This window comes from Schistocerca gregaria, chromosome 8 (assembly GCF_023897955.1).
Source record: "Schistocerca gregaria isolate iqSchGreg1 chromosome 8, iqSchGreg1.2, whole genome shotgun sequence".
In the NCBI taxonomy this organism is placed as follows: Eukaryota; Metazoa; Arthropoda; class Insecta; order Orthoptera; family Acrididae; genus Schistocerca; species Schistocerca gregaria.
The window spans coordinates 427,042,613-427,055,366 of record NC_064927.1 but is presented as its reverse complement, the minus strand read 5'-3'; the positions used below and the strand labels follow the sequence as shown (position 1 = coordinate 427,055,366).

General features: G+C 43.7%; 1 long non-coding RNA gene across 1 annotated transcript in view; it reads left to right on the top strand.

Annotated features, from left to right (window-relative positions):
* The window catches only part of LOC126284585 (uncharacterized), a 41,553-nt gene extending 36,346 nt beyond the window's left edge, over positions 1–5,207 (top strand). Inside the window, exon 2 of the long non-coding RNA XR_007551510.1 lies at positions 4,839–5,207. This is a non-coding gene — a long non-coding RNA (uncharacterized LOC126284585). The remainder of the gene's footprint in view (positions 1–4,838) is intronic.
* The last annotated feature ends 7,547 nt before the right edge of the window (positions 5,208–12,754 follow it).

Genomic DNA, 12,754 nt, shown 5'->3' with positions numbered 1-12,754 from the left:
TATGTTTGTAATACACTACTGGCCATTAAAATTGCTACACCAAGCAGAAATGCAGATGATAAACGGGTATTCATTGGACAAATATATTATACTATAACTGACATTGATTACATTTTCACGCAATTTGGGTCCATAGATCCTGAGAAATCAGTACCCAGAACAACCACGATTGGCCGTAATAACGGCCTTGATACGCCTGGGCATTGAGTCAAACAGAGCTTGGGTGGCGTGTACAGGTCCAGCTGCCCACGCAGCTTCAACACGATACTACAGTTCATCAAGAGTAGTGACTGGCGTATTGTAACGAACCAGTTGCTCGGTCACTATTGACCAACCGTTTTCAGTTGGTGAGAGACCTGGAGAATGTGCTGGCCAGGGCAGCGGTCGAACATTTTCTGTATCCAGAAAGGCCCGTACAGGCGGTCGAGCATTGTCGTAACACATCTGAAATGTAATGTCCACTGCTCAAAGTGCGGTCAATGCGAACAAGAGGTGACCGAGACGTGTAACCAATGGCACCCCATACCAGCACGCCGAGTCATACGCCAGTATGGCGATGACGAATACACGCTTCCAATGTGCGTTCACCGCGATGTCGCCAAACACGGATGCGACCATCATGATGTTGTAAACAGAACCTGGATTCGTCCGAAAAAATGACATTTTGCCATTCGTGCACCCAGGTTCGTCGTTGAGAACACCATCGCAGGCGCTCCTGTCTGTGATGCAGCGTCAAGGGTATCCGCACCCATGGGCTCCGAGCTGATAGTCCATGCTGCTGCAAACGTCGTCGAACTGTTCGTGCAGATGGTTGTTGTCTTGCAAACGTCCCCATCTGTTGACTCAGGGATCAAGACGTGGCTGCACGATCCGTTACAGCGATACGGATAAGATGACTGTCATCTCGATTGCTAGTGATACGAGGCCGTTGGGATCCAGCACGGCGTTCCATATAACCCTTCTGAACTCACTGATTCCATATTCTGCTAACAGTCATTGGATCTCGACCAACGCGAGCAGCAATATCGCGATACGATAAACCGCAATCGCGAAATGCTACAATACGACCTTTATCAAAGTCTGAAACGTCATGGTATGCATTTCTCCTCCTTACACGAGGCATCAAACAACGTTTCACCAGGCAACGGTGGTCAACTGCTGTTTGTGTATGAGAAATCGTTTGGAAACTTTCCTCATGTCAGCACGTTGTAGGTGTCGCTCTGAAAAGCTGATCATTTGCGTATCACAGCACCTTCTTCCTGGCGGTTAAATTTCGCGTCTGTAGCACGTCATGTTCGTGGTGTATCAATTTTAATGGCCAGTAGTGTACATTCAGACCTGAATTTTTTCTGGAGCTACGAAAATTTTTCTTTGTGTGGAAATGCTATTAGGTAGCTTTTTTAATATTATTTTTGGTGCAAGGTTTATACAAAAATATATGCTCGCTTTCGAAACAAACTTTGTACACCTGGTTTCATTTTATGGAATAAAATAACTAATTACGAGATATTCTCATTCAATAATGACCATGCAAAATAACAATAATTCAATTATGTAGTGAAATATAGCGAACCAACCACACCTGTTTATTCTGGGCTTACGACCTGTTGCGCACTGCTACGTTGACTTGTTGATATTTTCATAGTGTTGCTCAATATTTGGCAACATTTGCGTAAGATGAAAAGGTTGAACATTGAAAAATGTAGTCCTCAGGTTTTCATTGGGAAAAAAGAATTCTGCTGCTGATAGGACACAGTAAACGTTATTGAGCACATTTGTAGCCAGAGGTTATGAATGTTTTAAGCGGTGCTCAATTTTTTATTCGGTTATTCGCTGCCTCCCTTCAAGACCTGTTCAAAAAGTATCCCAATGTTAGATTCACGTAGACATCACGTTATTAAATACGTAACACCAAACTGAATCTGAGTCACCTGTACCACTACCATCTGCACCAGTATGTGCTGCAGGTACTGGGGTGAAGTAACTCGTCCATTTGCTACCGTAGAGAGAAAACAAATGCAAGCACAAGGAAATAATATACCAGTTGTTCACCCAGCCGTCTTCAGTTGAAGGTAATGATCGTGCAATTATTAATCACCGATTATCTTTACTGTACATAACATTGTTTAAAAGTGCTATAGTACCGCAGTACATGTACCCTTTCTGTAAATAAGGAAATATTATGATTATTGCTCTGCTAACTTACATTCTCCACAGATGAGTAGCACTTCTATCTTGCCCTCGTTGGTGTACATGGTTCTCACACAAACCTTCCACTGAGAGCGGTTGACTGAATGGACGGTCTGAATTTTCCTTGTGCTTGCATTTGTTTTCTAACTCCTGCAGGTGGTCGAGTCACGCCATACCGGTACCTGCAATACGTTCTGGTGCAGGAGACTAAGAGTCAGTTTTGTGTTACGTTTGTAATAACGTCATGTCTACATGAATGGTACACTGATAAATGTTCTTGAACACGTCTTGAGGAGAGGGGTTGACTGATGAAAAACACTATATGTGAAACGTTTTCAAGGAGATCTTGAGCAGACGAGGTTGATTGTCAGAAACAATATAGGGTAAAACTTAAAAAAAAAGGGCCCACCGCTGCTCCTCTTTTCGCTATGAACGAAGTTAGCTCAAAGGGAATCGTGTTGATTAATGTTCCCTGATGGATAAACAACATTTATTTCATGCATTTTTCTTTTTTTGCTTCTGGACAGAAAGATATTTGGGGTCATGGAAATAAGTGCGACGTCCTGTATACACAGTTGATATGTTCTTTGAAATCAGTAAAGTTACATAACTGCTTAATGCGAAGAAGTATATGAATTTAATAGCAAAAATAAGTGCTTTCTGCTAATATACGTATACCCAAGAGAAATCATATAGCAGAAATTGCCATAATGATCAGTTTTAGTAGATTAGCACTGATCATACATTTTCAAAATAAGATTTTGAACATGTTTGAGCTTCAGTAACTGTGCGTGCAAGAGCTTCAATGGATTGGAAACAACAGCCAACCAGTTGCCAAATACAGGTTAATTAAACCTTGAACATGGTTTCGATAGTTTTAAAAATGTCTTCTTCCGAAGGTATTGTGCGTGGAATCACATAATGTATATCCAATGTGAGAGTCGTTGGCTCTGTCTTGTAGATAGCGTATCATCCACTTAATCGTTATTTAAATACATGATTGAAAAGTAGTGGCCCTCCAGTGCAGAGCTTTGTGTTAAAACTTTTTAAAATATCACACATTTCACATTGAATCCAACAACGAGCTCTGTGCCACTTGACAGATTTGTATATATATGACATTAAATATGAAACGTGCCATCGGATGTTTCAGATTGTACGTATGTCACTACAGAGCTGGTTGATGCATGTCATGAATTCAGTTTTGTCAGATAAATGCAAGGATGGAGACCATGGCTGTTATATGAAATAAACTGTTCACAGTGAAGAGCAACCAGCATCAAACTGGTTTTACGTTATTTTATTCACAAAGTATTATACAATTCATCATCAGACAGCGTCCGTGCTTTAGTCAAAACACATGATGCATTGGTTTACCGGTGAAATGCCCTAGGGCAATTAGTCAGATAGGCAGGAGTTTTAGTACATTACAGATTCAAGAAGTTTGAAACACTTTTACAGTGGCTTCATTCAGCGCTTTCGCTCCAGCAACTAACACACCTTCTGTCTTTCTTGTAAGGAGATGAGCCGGTCTTAACTGGCTTTTCTTGATTGACTATTGAATACATGAGGCATAATTAGCCTTTCTCCTAATTGAAATGCAGACACCTTACTGAATCTCTAGATGAAGCGAAACTTCACTCTTGCAGTTTCTCAATATGATCAATGAGCTTCCCTTCGTTCATAGTTGCTACTGAAGGAAGAGTTCTCATATTACTCTTAGAATAGGTTTTTTACTGCAGTCTTGTATTTAGCGTTGACACCCATGAACTTGTTCTACACAGCGTTTATAGCCATTATTAACCCATATTAAGACCATTCATCTTGTTCAGTTTGTAATCAGTTGGAATTTTTTGAAACAGAAAAATGGCAGCTTTGAAAACAATACATGTTATTTAATCCCTTTCCAGAATATCATTAAATTTCCATGATTACCTAAGTTAAATGTAATTGTGACCCAGCTGTCCGCCGTTAAAACATGTGGGCCATCTCTGCCAAATAGTACTGGCCAATCTCTCCTGATTGCCAGGGAGAAATGGACCACCTTGACTTCTGTCGTTAGGTAGCGAACACTATAGACATTTTAGGTTAGTTTCATGCCCACAAATGTGTCAAGCTCACAGTAAAGGAACTGCATCAATATTGTGCAAACTGAGTCTTAATACTAGAAATTAAATATCTCCTCGACAAAACTTTTCGGCTTACCTGAATCAAGAATTTAATTTTTCTGCAGAACTAACACGAATATAACAGCAACACTTGTGCACCACGTTTCTTAGCAAAGGACCTGCCTCGAAAACGGTGGGGACTGCTCTCCAGCTACCCATTTGTGAAATACTCTACCGGTCTGTCTCGCTCAGTAGACCAACTCTCATGGACATACCCTATTCGAATAACGTCGGGCACGCCAGTCTGCTGCTACTCTCTCTTATTCGTCGCTCTGCACATGTGTCATTGCTCCTCTACTGACGCCCCTTCCATCGTTCAACCAGAAACGAGTGTGGATTCAAATGGCATTTGATTGTGTCACCTGTACCATCTTCTCTTGCTTTCAGAACATCCTTGTATTGTGCTTGGAGGACAGTGAAGTGTATGGCAGCTCGCACACACAGCCTTTCTGCTGACACCTCGTTTTATTTGTGTTGCAGCTCGAGACGTGGCTGGCGTTAACTGCGTGCCTGGAACCAGCTTCACGCATGGCTGCGATGTGTGTCGTTGCCGCGCTGATGGCCACAGCGGTGCCTGCACCAACCGTCACTGCACCAGTGGAGACCCCTAGCCTGCAGCCCCGAGCCCTCCAACCTGGAAACTCTCAGGTCTGGAGCCCCACAGCCTGGAACCCCCTAGGCTTGAACCCAATAGCCTGGTGCCTCTAGCCTGGAACCTCCCAGGCTGCTCTAGTGGGTTACGCAGGCAACTCCACATGGTCCTGAGCTGCATCTGCCACTCTGACATTTTGCTGTGCATCTTCCTACTTCTCTGTACAAACTCCAATAAATACATTAAAGTTGCCACTATATTCTCTTTCTACTCAACCTTACGTCTATCCAGATTGAGACAATGCTTCATAGGGACTAAAGTGTTCCTGAGTGTGCTAACCACAGATTCAACTGGGAGTTACAGGGTGTTTATGGTACCCCCTTGCTGATCGTTCCTCACCGACATCTCGCTACGATCCTCACCACGCAGTAATATCAACTTGGTTTTTATTTGGATCAGCAGTCGTCGCCGCCCATTCTGAATCTTGAGCCATGGTTGGCCGCTTCAAGATAACTCTAATAGTGCTGTGTTTGACTGCGCCTCGTTGTGTGGTTTCTCGCACACCACAAATGAACTTCAGCATCTCAATCTACATCCATATACTGGAAATCACGATGAAGTGCAGGTCAGAGGATACTTCCAGTTGTACCAGAGATTAACGTTTCTTTCCATTCCAACCGCGAACATAGCGTGGGAAATTGACTTCTTAAATGCTCTATGTAGGCTGTGATTGGATTAATCTAATCTTCACAATCACTGCAAAGGCAATATCTAGTGAGCTATGGTAGCTTCCTATGAGGAGTCAAATGGAAACCGAACATCCGCCACAAGAGGATCATGGAATGGTTGCATTCAAAAGTAATTACCACACTTGTTAAGACATTTATCCCTCTGGGAGATGAGACAAACAATTTCTGTTTCGTAAAAGATGGTCGGCCGCTGACAGGTCCACAAACACATCCACTCTTGCCCTTCCTTGTCTGACTGAAACTGACATCCACAAATGTCTTTCTTCAGATCGCAAAAAAGATGTGGAAATCACACAGTGAAAGATCTGGGGATGTTATAGCGTTTACCATCCAAATAGCTGATCTGTGACATTCGTCTGATTAGCACTGTGGGAGTGGGCGCTATTGTGCAAAAGGATAGTTCAGTCCGATAGCATTCTTACAACTCGAGTGCTTACATCGAAGCCAGAAGTGGAGACATCCCACATCTCCCCCACCAAAGAGATCCAAATCCGTTCGCACAAGTTCTGGTAGGGTCATGATGACTTTCTCCTTTGGCTGCAGCGGTCCCCTGTTCATCGAATTCCTGGAGCGTGAAACTACGGCCGATGCACAGCGCTCTGAGGACGCTTTGCGAAAATTGAGACTTGCCCAAGAATGCTTAAGAGGGAATCATCCTGTTGCAAAATAGTGCCCAACCCCACACTGCTAATCAGACTAAGTCTGTGCTTCAGCACTTTGTTTGCGAAACGCTACAACATCCTCTGTCCCGCCCGGAACTGCTTGATTTTCAGTTCTTTGGCAAACCGAAGAAAGACGGACGTGGGTTTCAGTCGTATGAGGAAGCGGAGAAGTGGGTGCGGTTATGGATCCACTAGCAGCTGACTGAGCTCTTTGAGCATGCCGGAGTGGCCGTGCGGTTCTAGGCGCTACAGTCTGGAACCGCGATCCCGCTACGGTCGCAGGTTCGAATCCTGCCTCGGGCATGGATGTGTGTGATGTCCTTAGGTTAGTTAGGTTTAAGTAGTTCTAAATTCTAGGGGACTGATGACCTCAGAAGTTGAGTCCCATAGTGCTCATTGCCATTTGAACCATTTTGCGCTCTTTGAAACAACAATAGATCGTTTCGTCTCCAACTGGGATAAATGTCTTAACGTGTGTGGTTGTTATTTTTGAATGGAACCGTTCTGTAGTCGCGTCGTGGCAGGTGTTCGGTTTTGATTTGAATGCCCGTTATAAATTCCTCACTTAATACAAGCACTTAAAACTTTTTAAGGAGTCCTGCGAGGGAGAGTTTGCATCTAACCTCGAGAACCTGCTAGTTCAGATTTTTAAGCATTTATACAATGCTCTGTCATGGATCAAATATGTGAACTTGATTCTGACATTTTCTGTATACTTCCGCCGCGCGGTTAAAGGCGCCATGTCACTGACTGCGCGGCCCCTCCCGCCGGAGGTTCGAGTCATCCGTCGGGCATGGGTGCGTGTGTGTTGTTCTTAGCATACGTTAATGTAGGTTAGTTTAAGCAATGTGTAAGTCTAGCAACCGATTACCACAGCATTTCGGTCCCTTAGGAATTCGCATACATTTGAACTTTTGTATGCTTCCGGGGTCTGCCGATAGTGTTATTTGGTATCTACATCTAAATCCACACTCCGCAAGCCACCTGGTGGTGTGTGGCTCAGGGTACCTTGAGTACCTCTATCGGTTCTCCCTTCTAGTCTCGTACTGTTTGGGGAAAGAAAGATTGTCGGTATGCCTCTGTGTGGGCTCTAATCTGTTTGATTTTTTCCTCATGGTCTCTTCGCGAGATATACGTAGGAGGGAGCAATATACTGCTTCACTCCTCGGTGAAGGTATGTTCTCGAAAGTTCAGTACCGAGCTACTGAGCGTCTCTCTTGCAGAGTCTTCCACTGGAGTTTATCTGTCATCTCCGTAACGCTTTCGCGATTACTAAATGATCCTGTAACGAAGAGCACTGCTCTCTGTTGGATATTCTCTATCTCTCCTATCAACCCTATCTGGTACGGATCCCACAGCGGTGAGCAGTATTCAAGCAGTGGGCGAACAAGTGTACTGTAAGTATCGATGCTATACACTTGATCAATGTTCTGGGATAAGTCATGTGACTGTAAGCTATTTCTTTGTAGACGGACAGCTTGTTCCTAGTATATGCAGACGCTGATGTTATGATACACTCATGCTCATAAATTAAGGATAATTGCAGAATGTGGTGCCAGACAACGTGGCACTACACGATGCTGGCGATGATAGCATAGACGACACACTCACACTGTAAGTCCACTGTATTGGTGATAGGTTGAGAAAACCGTCCTGAAACACATGTGCTACAAAACGCAACTGTTTCCTGTGCATGTACTCCGACATAAATATGGGATATGATTACCATGTACACGTACACAGGCCGCACAATGGGTAAGCATACTCTGGATCAGATGGTCGAGCAGTTACTGGGGTATAGGCTCCCATTCTTGCACCACTGCCTGTCGGAGCTCCTGAAGTATCCTAGGGGTTTGAAGACGTGCAGCAATGCGTCGACCGAGAGCATCCCAAACGTGCTCCATGGGGTTTAGGTCTGGAGAAGAGGCAGGCCACTCCATTCGCCTGATAACTTCTGTTTCAAGGTACTACTCCACGATGGCAGCTCGGTGGGGCCGTGTGTTATCATCCATCAGGAGGAACGTGAGTCCACTGCAGCCCTGAAAGTGCGAACATACTGGTGCAAAATGTCGTCCCGATACACCTGACCTGTTACAGTTCTTCTGTCAAAGACATGCAGGGGTGTACATGTGCCAATCATAATCCCACCCCACACCATCAAACCACGACCTCCATACAGGTCCCTTTCAAGGACATTAAGGAGTTGGTATCTGGTTCCTGGTTCACGCCAGATGAAAACCCGGCAAGAATCACTGTTCAGGTTATACCTGGACTCGTCGGTGAACACAACCTGGGACCACTGTTCCAATGACCATGTACTGTGTTCTTGACACCAGGCTTTACGGGCTCTCCTGTGACCACCAATGAGCATGTACTGTGTTCTTGACACCAGGCTTTACCAGGGGTCAGTGGAATACACCTTGCAGGTCTCTGGGCGAATAAACCACGTCTGTTCAGTCGTCTGTAGGCTGTTTGTCTGGAAACAACTGTTCCAGTGGCTGCAGTAAGGTCCCGAGCAAGGATATCTGTAGTACTCCGTGGTCGTCTGGGGGCACTGATGGTGAGATATCGGTCTTCTCGTGGTGTAGTACACTGTGGACTTCCGGTGCTGTAGCGCCTGGACACGTTTCCTGTGTGCTGGAATCGTTGCCATTATCTTGAGATCCCACTTAGGGGCACACGGAGGGCCCGTGCTACGACCTGCTATGTTTGATCAGCCTCCAGTCACCCTAGTATTCTAACCCTCATAACATCTTCAGTACGTGCTCTTTGAGCCATTTTCAACTCATATTCACCATTAGTAAGTCTGAAAACGTCTGCACACTTACTGGCTGCATGTACCAACACACCTCTGAGTACGTGGACTGCTGCCAGCGCCACTGTGCGACGACCGCAGGTCAAATGCACCGAATGGTCATACCCTGAGGTGATTTAAATCCCCAAACCTCCCAGCAGAGCTTTGTTCCAGCATGTAGCAGCATTATCCTTAATGTATGAGCATGACTGTAGTTACAAGTGGCGGTTTTAAATAGATACATGTTTCAGCCGATTTTTGATGCAGAGCTGTCAGTGACCAGAGGCACGTTGGTTATAACAATCACTTGATGATGGTTAATGTTAGATACGGTACTTTGTGGGAATCAGTTCCTTTCTTTCATCTAATCTACACATTTTATTTCGTTGAAATATCAGCAGGGAAATCTATAAACGGCAGAAGTAGTATGTAAAGTAGATACGGGTTTTCAAGACGAAATATTGCCTGATAGCGAGCTGGCCTACAAACCGTTGTTCGACAGAACTGACGTTAGAATTTCGAATTAATCCTCATATTTAAAATTATTCTGGAAAATAATATTTAAAATACCGGGAAATAGGTTGCGAGTTTCATAATTGTCTGAAAAAGTGTTCTCTATAATTTTTGAGCTGTTCTAAGAACTTGTTACAGTATCTTCAGTGTATACAGTCTACATTGAAATGGTGCATTCATACCCATTCTACTTTCTCGTTGTCACTAACCACCGTTTTAGCGTGAACCAACCACTGTTAATGTTCTCGGATGATGCAGAGCATTATTTTTGCTACATAGACTGCAGATAATCCACTTAAACAAGGCTGTGGACAGTCGCAGAGTAATGGTTCTTGCCGAGATACGAGGCATCTGTGCGATGAGGAAGTAGTGATGTGCAGGCTGCGAGCCTGCTGCCTGAGTATAACAAGCCTTTTGGCGAGCAGCGAGATGCAAGCCCATGACTCGTTGAATCTGCAAGGAGACAAATGGTGTTTTTTTGCGTATTACACAAAACTACTATCAAAAAATGACTTCCCTGCCAAGGTAGTGTCGATGAATGGGACACTCAACTGGTTTTGTAAACTATGCGACAAATACTAAAAGAAGGACTTGATCGAGTATACAGAGTTTAGGGATTGTACACTACAAGGCTGTGCCAGAGTGTGGCCAACAGAAAAATTATTGTAGGTGCCATCTTTGCTTTCCCTCCAGTATTTACAAAGTACTATAGCACACGTGGTGTAACGCAACAGGAAGAGGAGCCTGTGACTACTGGAGACAGAACCACACCGTATTCGAAAGTAGTAGCACATGTTGTTGTTGTGGTCTTCAGTCCTGAGACTGGTTTGATGCAGCTCTCCGTGCTACTCTATCCTGTGCAAGCTTCTTCATCTTCCAGTACCTACTGCAGCCTACGTCCTTCTGAATCTGCTAAGTGTATTCGTCTCTTGGTCTCCCTCTACGATTTTTACCCTCCACGCTGCCCTCCAGTACTAAATTGGTGATCCCTTGATGCCTCATAACATGTCCTACAAACCGATCTCTCTTTCTAGTCAAGTTGTGCCACAAAGTTCTCTTCTCTCCAATTCTATTCAATACATCCTCATTAGTTAGGTGGTCTACCCATCTAATCTTCAGCATTCTTCTGTAGCACCACATTTCGAAAGCTTCTATTCTCTTCTTGTCCAAACTAGTTATCGTCCACGTTTCACTTCCATACATGGCTACATTCCATACAAATACTTTCAGAAACGACTTCCTGACACTTAAATCTAATGTCGATGTTAATAAAGTTCTCTTCTTCAGAAACGCTTTCCTTGCCATTGCCTGTCTACATTTCATATGCTCCCCAAATAGCAAAACCATTTAATACTTTAAGCGTCTCATTTCCTAATTCCCGCAGCATCACCCGATTTAATTCGACTACACTCCATAATCCTCGTTTTGTTTTTGTTGATGTTCATCTTATATCCATATTGTCCATTCCGTTCAGCTGCTCTTCCAAGTCCTTTGCTGTCTCTGACAGAAGTACAATGTCATCGGCGAACCTCAAAGTTTTTATTTCTTCTCCATGGATTTTAATTCCTACTCCGAATTTTTCTTTTGTTTCCTTTACTGAATGCTCAATATACAGATTGAATAACATCGGTGACAGGCTACAACCCTGTCTCACTCCCTTCCCAACCACTGCTTCCATTTTATGTACCTCGACTCTCATAACTTCCATCTGGTTTCTGTACAAATTGTAAATAGCATTTCGCTCCCTGTATTTTACCACTGGCACCTTCAGAACTCGAAAAAGAGTATTCCAGTCAACAATGTCAAAAGCTCCCTCCAAGTCTACAAATGCTAGAAACGTAGGTTTGCCTTTCCTTAATCTATTTCCAAGATAAGTCGTAGGGTCAATATTATCTCTCGTGTTCCAACATTTGTACGGAATCCAAACTGATCTTCCCCGCGGTCGGGTACACACATACCATATTACTCCACTTAAATCCCCCTGATGATGGATGTTTAAACGTTCAAAACATGAAAATATATAAACAGTGACTGGTAACAAAAAAATGTTTTGCGTCAGTCCAAAAGAGCTGAATGACATAGGTACAATTTTCGAAACAATACATATCGAAGCGAACTTTATTTCCAGTCATGTTGTGGTTGGAAAATGACACTTCAAGATGGTGCCAATGAAGAAAGAAGTATTGCTGTGTTCAATGTTGCTAGGTATTCTTACCTTGAGTTTTAATGTTTTCCTCATTCACATTATGGTTAAATTTAAAATAACAAATGGTCCCATTTCCAATAGCAAATTTCTAAATTGGATCAATACTGGTTCAAAAGATTTTTTTTCAGATTGTACATCTTCAAATGAATTATTTATATGCATGTTTGAATTCGCAGTGATGAGGCACCATCATCACATATTTTCTACAGTACTGGCCATTAAAATTGCTACACCAAGAAGAAATGCAGATGAAACACGGGTATTCATTGGACAAATGTATTACACTAGAACTGACTTGTGACTACATTTTCAAATAATTTGGATGCATAGATCCTGAGAAATCAGTACCCAGAACAACCGCCTCTGGCCGTAATAACGGCCTTGATACGCCTGGGCATTGAGTGAAACAGAGCTTGGATGGCGTGTACAGGTACAGCTGCCCACGCAGCTTCAGCACGATTCCACAGTTCATCAAGAGTAGTGAGTGGCGTATTGTGACGAGCCAGTTGCTCGGCCACCATTGACCAGACGTTTTCAATTGGTGAGAGATCTGAAAAATGTGGTAGCCAAGCCAGCAGTCGAACAGTTCTGTATCCAGAAATACAGGACTTGCAACATGCGGTCGTGCGTTATCCTGCTGAAATGTAGGGTTTCGCAGGGATGGAATGAAGGGTAGAGCCACGGGTCGTAAGACATTTGAAATGTAACATCCACTGTTCAAAGTACCGTCAATGCGAACAAGAGGTGACCGAGACGTGTGACCAATAGCACCCCATACCATCACGCTGGGTGATATGCCAATATGACGATGACGAACACACGCTTACAATGTGCGTTCACCGCGATGTCACCAAACGCGTTTGCGACCATCATGATGCTG